Source organism: Pinus tabuliformis, chromosome Q, assembly GCF_031772625.1.
Source record: "Pinus tabuliformis cultivar Carrire ecotype Pingquan chromosome Q, CPIR1, whole genome shotgun sequence".
Taxonomy (NCBI): domain Eukaryota; kingdom Viridiplantae; phylum Streptophyta; class Pinopsida; order Pinales; family Pinaceae; genus Pinus; species Pinus tabuliformis.
This window is the reverse complement of record NC_142296.1, coordinates 73697600-73709573: the sequence shown is the minus strand read 5'-3', so window position 1 is coordinate 73709573 and position 11974 is coordinate 73697600. Positions and strand designations below refer to the sequence as shown.

At 41.7% G+C, this 11974-nt stretch overlaps 1 pseudogene; it reads left to right on the top strand.

Annotated features, from left to right (window-relative positions):
- The first annotated feature begins 2378 nt into the window (after positions 1–2378).
- Positions 2379–3086, top strand: LOC149218327 (pyrophosphate-energized vacuolar membrane proton pump 1 pseudogene; annotated as a pseudogene).
- The last annotated feature ends 8888 nt before the right edge of the window (positions 3087–11974 follow it).

The following is an 11974-nucleotide window of genomic DNA, read 5'->3' as shown; positions in this document are numbered from 1 at the left end:
CTATATTGAGATATGGTTTCAGAAGGTCACTAAGTTGCAACAGTACTTTCTTCCTCAGCTTTGTTTGATCCCTTCAACGCCAGATCGTTTGGTCTCTGAGATCTGGATACTTGTCCAAGCATGCATTTCGAGCCCTCACATCATTTTTTCTCTAATCTCAATGTGCACATGGCTCCATTGGAAGTATTCTTATACTTGAAAATGATTTTGTTTTTCATGTAGGGTAGGGTAGAAAGAAAAAAGAAAAAAAAGAGAAAAAATGAAAATAAGAAGGAAAAAAATAAAAATCTAAGGTGAAAACCTCCTCTGAGGCGCCTTAGATTGGCTCATTGATTGAAAACCTCCATGAAGCGGTCAATGGGTTGGGAAAAAAGAGAAAAGAGAATAAGATCTCTGGGTGAAAACCTCCCTTGGAGGCGCCCAGGGCAGGCAATTAGGGTGAAAACCTCCATGAGGCGCCCTAGTTGTTTTTCAAAAAAAAAAAGAGAAAAAGAAAAAAGAAAAAATAAAACTATTTTCCATTGGCTAATTTCAGGTTGCAAGAAGGACATTGTAGGTCAGGTGGATCACTCAAAACAAAGACAAAGGAGTTTTTGTGCCTTCTACAGGAAGTTTCGTATCTTCTACAGGAAGCTTAAAAAAAAAAAGCCAAATTGATCTTCGAGGAGGACCTGAAGGCTTGGAATATGTCCATGAGGCCTACCCACATCCATGTTTCCATTCCTCACCCCTTTTCCATCATTTTTTTCATGTCATTATGCTTCTTTCCTCAAAACGGTGTCTTCTACAGGAAGCTCTGTATTTCTACAGGAAACATCCTGTAGAACCTTTGGACGAGCCAAATACAATTTCAAAAGTGAATCTAATGGCGAGAATCTGTTGATTAGGCCTACAAGCACTTGTGTGTCCATCCCTTGCCTTTCTCCATCATTCGTCCACTTCATTGTGCTTCTCATTGTGCTTCTACAGGAACTTCCTGTAGAAATTGTGGGAAGCTAGGCATGCATTTCAAAAAGTGGGTTGGCGAACATGGTAGCTTCCTCAAGGGTTCAGAAGCCCTCATGCAATCTTCCAACTCCTCCTCCATCATCTCCATACCTGCATCACAGCCAAAATTCATTTTGTCATACCATGCAACCAAAATGCAAAGTGCCTTGAAGCAAAAACACATAGAGCAGAATTTGTTTATGCCATAACTTGAAAACCATGCATCCATTTGACAAACCGTTTTATGGGGAGTTGTACAAGGTTGATGACAACATGCCTGAGCAGTTTCATGCAATTTCGATGCACGGTTTCCAAGAAATCATCCTCCATCACCATCAGCCATTTTTGCATTTTCTCCATATCCATGCATCCGTTTTAAAACTTGTTTCATGGGGAGATGCACATGGGTGATAGGAACCTACCCAAGCAGTTTCAGCCGATTCCGATGCACGGTTTCTGAGAAATCAAGCTCTGAAATATTCAGCCATTTTCCTTTTTTCTCGAAATCCGTGCATCCATTGATCACGAATTTGCTATGGGAGATGCATAATGATGGTAGGAACATGCTCACCGAGTTTTAGATCAATCCGATCTACCTTTTGGGAGAAATGGCAAAAAGAAGTTCTGGTTTTGTGACCATGCAGCAGCAGCAGCTTGAACGGGCAGAGTTGAACGGGGAAACGATTACATGCAGCTCAGATCCGGCCAGAGGACACCTGCACAAGGAAAAGCAATCAAAAATCATTAGCCAAGCCTCATGCAATCAAAGAATCAGAGCATGCAGCAGCAAGAAGCTTCACAAGCAGCCGTTTGGCTTCAGGTACGTGACAAAACCTATTCCTCTATTGCATGAATCTAATTCAAGAACTGCATGAACGAATGGAGTGATGGAATTAAGCCACGAATTTAGGAAGGTTCACTTGATGTCCAGTTCTCTAGCAAGTCACGCAGCATGCATGGGTCAACCATGCACGTGAAAGTCAAAAAACGGACAGTTAGTGTCAGCTGCTTGAACTCCAGTGCAGCGGATCAAGAAGAAAACATACGGTTCATAAGTAGAACATGCAGTTCACGATAGCCTAACTGTCTGCATGGCCAACACATGTCTCTGCCACCTCACTCCAAAAATCACACAGAAATCTGAGCGCTCAGCGGATTGGTCAACTTGCACTTGCAACATGATTCACTCGAAGTGTATTCAAATTCAGGTATTGCTTCCCTTTTTGTGAAGTTACATACTCTGAAATGCAAGCTCATGCTGTGGAACTATTGTTTGTCTTGTCTCAAGATGGAGATAAACGAAAATTAGCAGAACATCTTGGATAAAAATATATGAAATGGTTAGCAAAACTTATTTCAACATCTTCAAATATGGTCTTGGTGGTTCTTCCATGGCTCTGTTTGGTAGAGTAGGTGGTGGTATTTACACCAAAGCAGCAGATGTAGGTGCTGATCTTGTTGGCAAGGTTGAGAGGAACATTCCTGAAGATGATCCACGCAACCCAACTGTCATTGCTGATAATGTTGGTGACAATGTTGGAGATATCGCTGATATGGGATCAGATCTATTTGGGTCCTATGCTGAATCTTCCTGTGTAGCTCTGGTTGTTGCATCCATATCACCATTTGGAAACTCTCATGATCTTACTGCCATGTGTTATCCCTTGCTTATTAGTTCAATGGGTATCATTGCTTGCTTAATCACAACTCTGTTTGCAACTGACATATTTGAGATCAAGGCTGTGAAGGAAATTGAGCCTGTATTGAAAAAGCAACTTATTATCTCCACAGTAGTGATGACTACTGGCATTGCTGCTGTAAGCCTAGTTGCATTGCCTTCATCCTTCACTATCTTCAATTTCGGTGCCCAGAAGGTTGTAAAGAACTGGGAGCTTTTCTTCTGTGGTGCTATTGGTTTGTGGTCTGGCCTTGTTATTGGTTTTGTCACTGAGTACTACACTAGTAATGCTTACAGCCCTGTCCAAGATGTTGCCGATTCATGTAGGCCTGGAGCAGAAACTAATGTTATATTTGGGTTGGTTGTGGGATACAAATATGTTATTATTCCCATATTTGCTATTGCAGTAAGCATTTTATGAAGAAAAGAAAGCTGCCACAGTCGGAAAGTATTGTCATGTCAGGAACAGAAACGTGAATCAAGGTTAACCAATGGAAAAACAGTGATTTAAAGGCCTGGAAACACTTTTTCCCATCCAGCTTTGGCATGCAATATTTATTCTCGAGCAGTTCATTGTACGTGTGTGCTTTTATAATACATTAGACTTGCCATTTGTGTTGGATTCGTCAGCTTTCAGGCAGCGCAGTTCAAGGAGAAGGCACCCCCAGCCAAGCAAGTAAAATCAGTGAAATTGGTTCTACAAGAAGTTAGCAGACTGTTCTACAGGAAGACAGAGGACTGTTTCTACAGGAAACCAGAGAACAGTTTCTACAGGAAAGTTTGAAAAGAGGGAAGCCAAAGGAGAAATCGGCTGAGATGCTAGCCAAGGAAGTCACCAGGGCCATCAAAGACAAGGGGAGAGATTTGGTTGCTCAGAGGATGAGCAACACTTTCAGTAGGGGGGTGATGATGAGCTCCAAAAATGTACAATTATTTGGGCTCATTCAACCTCCTAATTTGGCTTAGTCCACCATTCTCATTTGTTTATTGCATGTTTTTGATTATTTTTATGTTAATAGAGTGAATTTGGTTAGTCATTATGCCAACAAGTCTAATGGGTGCTTTGTGTAGCCTTTTTGGTCAACTTGGAGACAAAATTGAAGGTCTTAATGAGCACTTGGCAGCCAAATTCGTGGGAGAACAAGCTAGAGGATTTGTAGGAAGGTGTCCCCTTCATTTATGGGCCCTTACCTCGAATTCTCCACCATCATCTCGGAGTTCAAAGGCCACCAAATCAATGAGCACAAGGGCAGCCAAGCAAGTCAAGTAGGACTGCTGTTAACTACAAGTCTTGGGCAGCCAAGTCCCTAAATTTTAGGAGGACTGTTGGGTCCTCAAATTGTATAAATAAGAAGGCTTAGGGCCTCATTTTGGTTAGCTAGTGGGTAGTCATTTTTGTAGCTAGTGGTTAGTCATTTCGTAGCAGCTACTTAGTCCATTTGGTTTTTGCTCTTTGTAAGCCAGTTTTGGCATGACATTAGACTTTTGATTATGAATAAAAGCAAGCAGTTTTGGATCAAATTCTGAGTTTTTAAAGGAGCCTAAAGCTCTCGGGGTTGGGCCCAACCTAAGAGCTCAGGCCTCCTTCCTTTGTATCAATATTGTTCCTTTAGCATTTCGTTTCCATTTTACTTTACATGCATTCGAGTATAGCTGCTGATTTAGATTTCCTGTAGTGGTTAAACAATTGCTGATTTGGATTTCCTGTAGAAGTTAAACAGATTGGTTTTATCAGTTAGAATTGCTGTAGTTGTTTGGAAGTAGGCTGAGTAGATTAGAGTGAATAACAGTTAAAAAAGAACAGGCTGACTGTATGCTCATGATCCACCTCTTTCTAGAGGCAGGGATCGCAGACTGTGCTGCCCATTCAAAAAAGTTTGCTTACATGTTAATGCTCTCTTGAACGCAGTCTTAGTGATTGATAGAAGTGTCCATGAGTGTCAATTTCTTGGAATGCTTCATTGCTTCAGTACCATATATCAGTTCCCTTCACGAATACATTGCTGTTCATTGGTTTAATAAGCTGTTGGCATAAGTTAATAACTTTTACTTGCAGGACTTGGATGAATTGTCTCATTTACACCGTGCAACGCTACTCCATCGTTCTCCTACCTTCCCGAACCATGCCCAGACCAACTATCCATCCTCCAATGAAGCCCTTTGTTCCTCAACTACCCCACTGCTCATATCCCCTGTTTTTTTTGCCTTCCATTCCCTCTATTTCCTCTAAGACAAATCTGCCTCTACACTCACCCTCATCTCCTCACCTCACTGTTGCTGAGCCATTACCACCTCATTTCCATCCTACCTATTCACCCATACACTTCCTCCACTCCTCCATCACCCAAAACTCCAACCACAGACCTTCCTGTAGAAATCCCGAGACTTCCTGTAGAAGCCCCTGCAGACTTCCTGTAGAAGCCCCTGCAGACTTCCTGTAGAAGTCCACAACCGCGGTTGCATAGCATCTATACCTTGTGGAACTCTCTAAAAGAATTCCAGGGATCCCTTAGACACTTCCTGAACCTTCCAAACCTTCCTCAAAGCATTTTCATCCTATGATTCATTCCTACACAGTGGAAAACTAGTTAAGAGCTCTTGCATGACAATTCTCATAAATTAGTCCAAAATACAAAAAGATGTTTTCTCTAGTTAAAGGCAGTATAGACACATGCATTTGATCATCATAGAAGTAGTGGCACCTTTTCTCATAAGTTTGCATCTTCATTTTCGCATTAGTTAGATTAGCTGGTAAAATTAGGGTTTACTAGGGTTTCCATGCTTTGGTTGGCTTTCAGTTCATTTTTGCCAAGTAGATTAGTTTTCTTTGAGATAGCTTTCGTCCATCATTTAGCAAGCTTCTTCTGAGAGCATATAGAAGTTGGCTCGAGCCCTAGCGGAGTTGTGCCAGCTGACCAAGTGACAGCTGCGACAAGAGCTAGTACTTGTGCATACAGCACCGTCGCTTCCAAGTTTGTACGAACTACCGGGTTGATAAAATTAGAGATAGGAAGCCCCAGGAGTTGTAGCATTATTGCTACAATACTAGAGCTCACCAGCACGATGTTTACATTTGGGTCCTCCTCGCATGGCTTAGACCTCATCATTTGTAGGTTCTGAGTCGGGGGAGGCTGGAGTGTTCCTTTATCGCGCAACCTCGTTATCAGTGTGGGCAAGTCCTCCATCTCATGATCAAACTAAGTACAATATAAACATGATGCTCTCATCAGATTTGTACAATCATAGGCATAATGCCCTGGCCCTCTGCAGTTGTAACAGATTAGATGTCCTCGATCCCTTCCTAGCCCCATTCCACCTTGACCTCGTGTGTGCCCCTGAAATCTAGTGCACGCCATCCCTGCATTTTGATTGAGGGCTCACGTTTCGGTCTGAACTCTGTAGGTAGGAGTCTGATCCATAATCAGTTCATAACTTCTACAAGTCTGCTCATCATGGCATAATGACCTGTAGAAATTACAAAACAACTACTGGGACATCTGCGTATACTTCTATAATAGGTGGTAGTTATTTGTAACATGCTTCCCTCCTATCTAACAAATTGCACACCATAATGCAGGTGCCATGCTCGGTCCTGCTTGTTCCTCCGGTCTCAATGGCATCGACCCTCCTCCCACCAGGTAGTTCCCGAAGACTAGACAATGGTTGCCTTTGCACTTTATGCACCATACCTCCTCACGTGCTTTTGGGCGAGTTGTCCTGTCTTGTTTCAAACTCTGCATCTCAAGACACAAGTTTTTCAACTGCGTGTGGATCTACTGGACTCCTAGGTTAGGATCTTGTATTAGGGTCTCGTGCATTCTCATTGCGATCTCCAAAGCTTCAGCCTGAGTGGATAGCTTTTGCTGTGACAACACGGTCCTTAGATGCGGCGTTAGTGATGCTACAAACCATGCATGGTGTTGCCGACCTGTCAAGGTCATGTTCACTTCTTGAATCATACCCTTCAGTCTCTGATCTAACTCCCAGGGGGTCTCACCTAGAAGCATCACAATTTCCTTAAATCTGATAATCGATCGTGTCTCTAATATTGGCCTACTAAATTTCCTGTTCAGCGCAGCTTGGAAATTCGTGATCCCTATGTTTGGATTGTCATTGGAATGCTTAATGTACCACGTCATTGCATGATCCTGCGACGTTCTTACTAGCATTGCCTTCTTTATATTGTCATCCGTGACTCCTTGTGCTTCCCATATAGCCTTTACCATGAACCAAAATTGGTCAGGATATTAGTTCCCTACTTCTTTGAACATCGGTAACTTTATTGTGCTCGCCATATTGAACTATGATGGTGGCGGAGGTGGTGTGGGTGAAGATGGTGAAATTGGTGGTGGTGTAGGTGGTGGTGGTATGCGCGGAATTCGTTGTCTTATCATACTGATCACACTTCTTGGTGAAACTTTTACTAGCTCCTCCTCACTCTCCCGCGGAGGTGAAATCAAGGGAATAGTCTCTAATTCTTTGCTTCGTTCATGTCTGTAGATCCTCCTACTTCGCATAGCCCCAAACATCAATTTATTCGCATAACCCACTTTTCACATAGTAGCATCTTAATCCAAGTGTTCAAATATTTAATGTACTTACCTCGCGGTCCTTTAAGGAAGTGTTGTTCCACCTCGCTGTAGCTGACTAAAGTATCTACCGTGAACTCAGTGATAAACCCTCCTATAATTTGATCAAGCCAATGGTCCACAGAACTTGCAATCTTATCTCCTGATGCGTCTAGTCTGTGCACCAACTCTGGAGTCCACATAATAGGTCTATCAAGCCTACACCTTCCCTGACTATTTGCTAGCTTCGCGATCCACTCGTACAACTCAGAGGGGAAGGATGCAAAGAAAATTTCACGGATTTCCATATATAAGTAGCGCTCTAACCACTCTTTCTTCAATGCTCACAGATTATTGTTTTCCTACGCTCTAATCAAACATGAATTAATCCAAGAAAAAAAACACAAATTGATGTCAAACTTCTCTCTATTAATCCCTTTTTCTATTAGAGACTTGACTTCGCCCTGCACACTCAACTGCAGGGGTCCATGCACTCAGCTACGGACTACTAGGCCTCTACACACTCAGCTGCAAAGCCTTCTCCTACTCTACGACCCAAAGACACATTTAGTCACTTAGATTCTTTCTTCTCTCTACTACTTCCTTACTTTTTCTTACAATTAGAGCCTCACTCTATTTATACAATCCGATGGTCCACGGACCATGGGTAGGCTGACCTTACATTACAAGACTAGTGCAGACAACCTTTTGAATCTATCATACATTTTGTGCTCTGCGCTCGCAATTCACAGAGTCTTTACAACAATATCAGGTCAAAAATTGCCTTGGGGGGAATTCCATGCCCAACACAGGGACAATGTTTGATACCCAATCAATTAAAGGAACAGGGTATATGACACTAGCACAAACAAGTTTTTCAACTTTAGCCTTAATCCCAACAACCTTCTCGGGATGGACCAAACGAAGGCGCTTCTAGATGTGTTTGGCATCAGGATACATTTTAATCTCACGCACTATGATATTTGGGTCGAATATACCTGGAAGTTCTTCATAATTCTAGGCAAATACATTGCAAAAATCACAGAATAGGGTTCTATATATCTCGATCTCATATGGAGAACAAGATGCTTCAATGTATAGAATTTTGACAATTCCTAGTTTGACAATTCCTAGTTTGACAGAGATATCGAGAGGTATTGTCTCTTCAAATTCATAAAAGGTTCGATAAAATTAGGCAAGTACATGTCACTAAGATTATCCTCAATGGAATCTGGTAAGGAGGAATGATGGTGATTTTTGTCCCATGGCTCATGATCTAGCATCATGATCTCCATGATGCTCTCGTCAGTAGAGAATACTTGAGAAAAAGGATCAGAAGACATGCCATAATCAAGTGGTCGATCCACCCAATTAATCGAAGAGAAGGTGTAAGCCACATAAGTTGAATAGTTGGCTTCATAATATAGCTCAATGAGGTTAAGCAGCATTCAGTCACCAAAAATTTGGATGTTAGTTCCATCAAGTACAATTCAGGGATCAACCAAGACAACAAAAGATAATATCAAGTTGATAAAATAAACTGAAGGGGAGCTACCGGGAAGGACAAGAGGAGGGAGCACAAAGGTTCCCATAAGAGAAAAATCCTTCAACAATCCAACTCTGACATGTTGATAGGAATGTAGAGTTTCCCCTACAAGAGGGACACTTCCAACATGAGAATCAAAGGCGAAAAATATGAGTTGATCTATGGCTACAATCCTACCTTGGTGAGGAAAGGCGATCATACGGAAGTAATTCAAAACGAGGACAACCATGGCATAAACCCACGTATGACCCAATAGAAAATTATAATTGAGAGATCCATCAATAACTTCAAATTCTATGGAAATGGTTTTGCCACCTAATTCTACTTGAAGGGAATTCCAAATTCCACAAGGTTTGTATGTTATTCCATCAAAGGCTTTAAATCTGGTGGTTGATTGACTTAGTTGAGGTGAACCAATTGCCTTCTAGCAAGACAAGGACATAATGCAGGTCAAGAATCCCTCATCCAAAATAGAGAGATGAATGCTCTTACCATAGAAGACGACATGGATTATAAAGGCTAACTGAGATGGAAGTCGAGGGGTATAGTTTTCATGGAAGAGAACCACTAGGTTGGAATCTGATGGATGTACACATTCGATAGCTGATAACAAGGCCTACTTTTGGGTGGGGAAGTTTTACAACACCTCAAGAGTTGACATAGACGATGGAAATTGAGCCACGTCTTCAACTACATTATATTTTTTGGCAACTCTTGAAGTTGGATTAGTATCATATGAAGGTGATGTCAAACTTGTAGGTTGATCAATATCCTTACCATTTGGTGGATTCACATTACCATAGTCCTTGTTCCAAGTGGCCACCATAACATCATATTTCAGCTTTGAGGAGGAAAGAATCAAAACTATGTTAGAGGAAGAAGGGTCCCAGAAAACCATATGAGTCTCTTGATTGGGAAACAATTCAGTCAACACAATGGAAGAAGTGGAAGATTTAAGGAACTGATTCACTTTAGCATGGTGCAGAAAATCACGTGTAAAGTGATCCTCATGGAAAATCAAGCAAAAGTATCGAGGATTTCATTTCTCATCAGAGAAATAATTTGTTTGTTTATCCCGCAATGAGGTTTTTTTCATCTTCTTACTTTTTTGTTTCTTCTTTCTTCCAGGTTTCTATTGACACTTTCCTTTATTAGATGAAATTTTTATCACTCACTGCATTATGATTGTTTTCTTAGTTGATGAAAGTTTCCAAATACTAGTGAATTTTAAAGCCATCTTCCATACTATAGAAGCACTCAAGTCCAAATCATACCCTCTCCATTTCATAGTGCTCTGAACGAGATTTCCAATGGTATATAGAAGTCCCAAAATGGACTCCTGGATCAGAAGTTAGAGCAGATTAAAGATACCCCTGTCAAGGCCTCAAAACAAAGGAGAAATGGCTAAAGGTTGGGCTCATCACAAATTTCAAATCAGGGCTTACTGAAGTAGCACAAAATAGGAAGACATCAAAAGTTGCAATTGGTTGATTGCTAATATCGTAAATCTCATATCGGTGGGTCTAGTCCATCGCCTTATCAAGCATATCAGTGGGTCTAGTCTCGTGGCTTATCGGTGGCAGGGGTCCTGGGTGCAATCCAGTGGTTTATCGATGATCGGAGGTCCTGCGATATCAACTATCGGAAATTCTAGACGGGACTGGGGTTAAAAAGAATGCGAAGAGGAAAAGTATCGATACAGTGTAAATCACCGGGAGGGGCTAAAAAATAGTTTACAAAGGAAATCGACGCAAAATAGGGACAAGCGAGCCTTTTTCTCTCTCTTCCAGGGGGCCACATGACCGAACGACATTGGTCCTTATAAATGACCTGACAGCTGACGTCATGATGATGATGTGGCAGTATGGATATAACGTGGAAATATGGAGCAAACATGGTACACAGATTCAAATTTTTTAGGGGTCCTAAGAGGGCATTGTAGGGTGACACGTGTCACCACTCATAGGGTGACATGTGGTAGTGATGACATCACCCATCACAAATCGGTGATCGACGATCACGTAATGCAAGGTGCCTCCTCTTCCAAAGTCCCTTCCGGCTTGCGATTTAAATATGCAGGAACCCCCTGGACTTGATATGTTATACAACAGAGTTAAAATGCTCTCAAGTCTGCCCCTTTCAAAGGCTGCATACTCATTCAAAAACCCCCCATCTCTGGATGGTCAAGATTGGCTCTGCCCAAATCAACAGCTCCCAAGCCTTTTCGCCCACCCTATGATGTTTCCCTTTATCAGCGAGGGGGGGATCCGAAAAGTGGTTTCCTCACCAAGCCCCTCCGTGTTATAGACATATTTGGGCACTGCAACCCTAATAACATATGTCCATAAACAAAGGGCTTCTAAACCCATAAAAGTGTTATTTCATACCCTAAAGGAACAAGGTCAGCTGATTACATCATGTCCCAGAAGTTCTCCATGAAAAACTACTCGGAACTAGTCAAAACAGGACCATACAGACTACTCCATGCATAGGGTGTGATGCATCTCACCTATTACACATGGGGGGTGCGATGCATATTGGAAAGCCCTTCTGTAGGGTGTGATGAGCGAGAGCAAACAAATGGCAGAAGCAGTTTGCTAGGTGGAAACCCATAGAATCTTCTAGAAACTGCTCATATGACACTTGCCTCTCTGAATTCACCCAGGGATGAGTAAGAGATCTAAAATCCCCAAGTGGAACCAAGAACTATTAGTGAAATGACACTAATCAAAATCCCAGAAGCTAACTCACTCTCCTGTAAACATCTATATATGGATCCCTCATCCTAGAGATCCAGAGGCTGGAATTTTGTAATTTGCAAGGAAGTGCTGTTGGTTTCTCTTTGAATAGATTGTTGGGTGATCCTGCTTTATATGAGGTGAAGAGGGATTTCATGCTGGGAGGATGATGTTGGATCAGACATATTGGTTGTAATCCTCTCTTCTACTACTTCTATCAATAAAGCTATTTGAGTTTTCCCCCATATGCTTGTATATCGCTGAATCTTGTATTTGTATATGCATTTATATGGTTATTGTACATCTGATCCTACATTATTTATGATTATAGATCTCTATGATTTGATGGTATTTTGCTGCCTTGACTCTACAGGTGTTCTTTGAAGCAGGACAAGCGGGAAAGGAACGATGAAAGCGTAGGAATTTACAGGGTAAGTTCCTCAGACAGAACACCAAA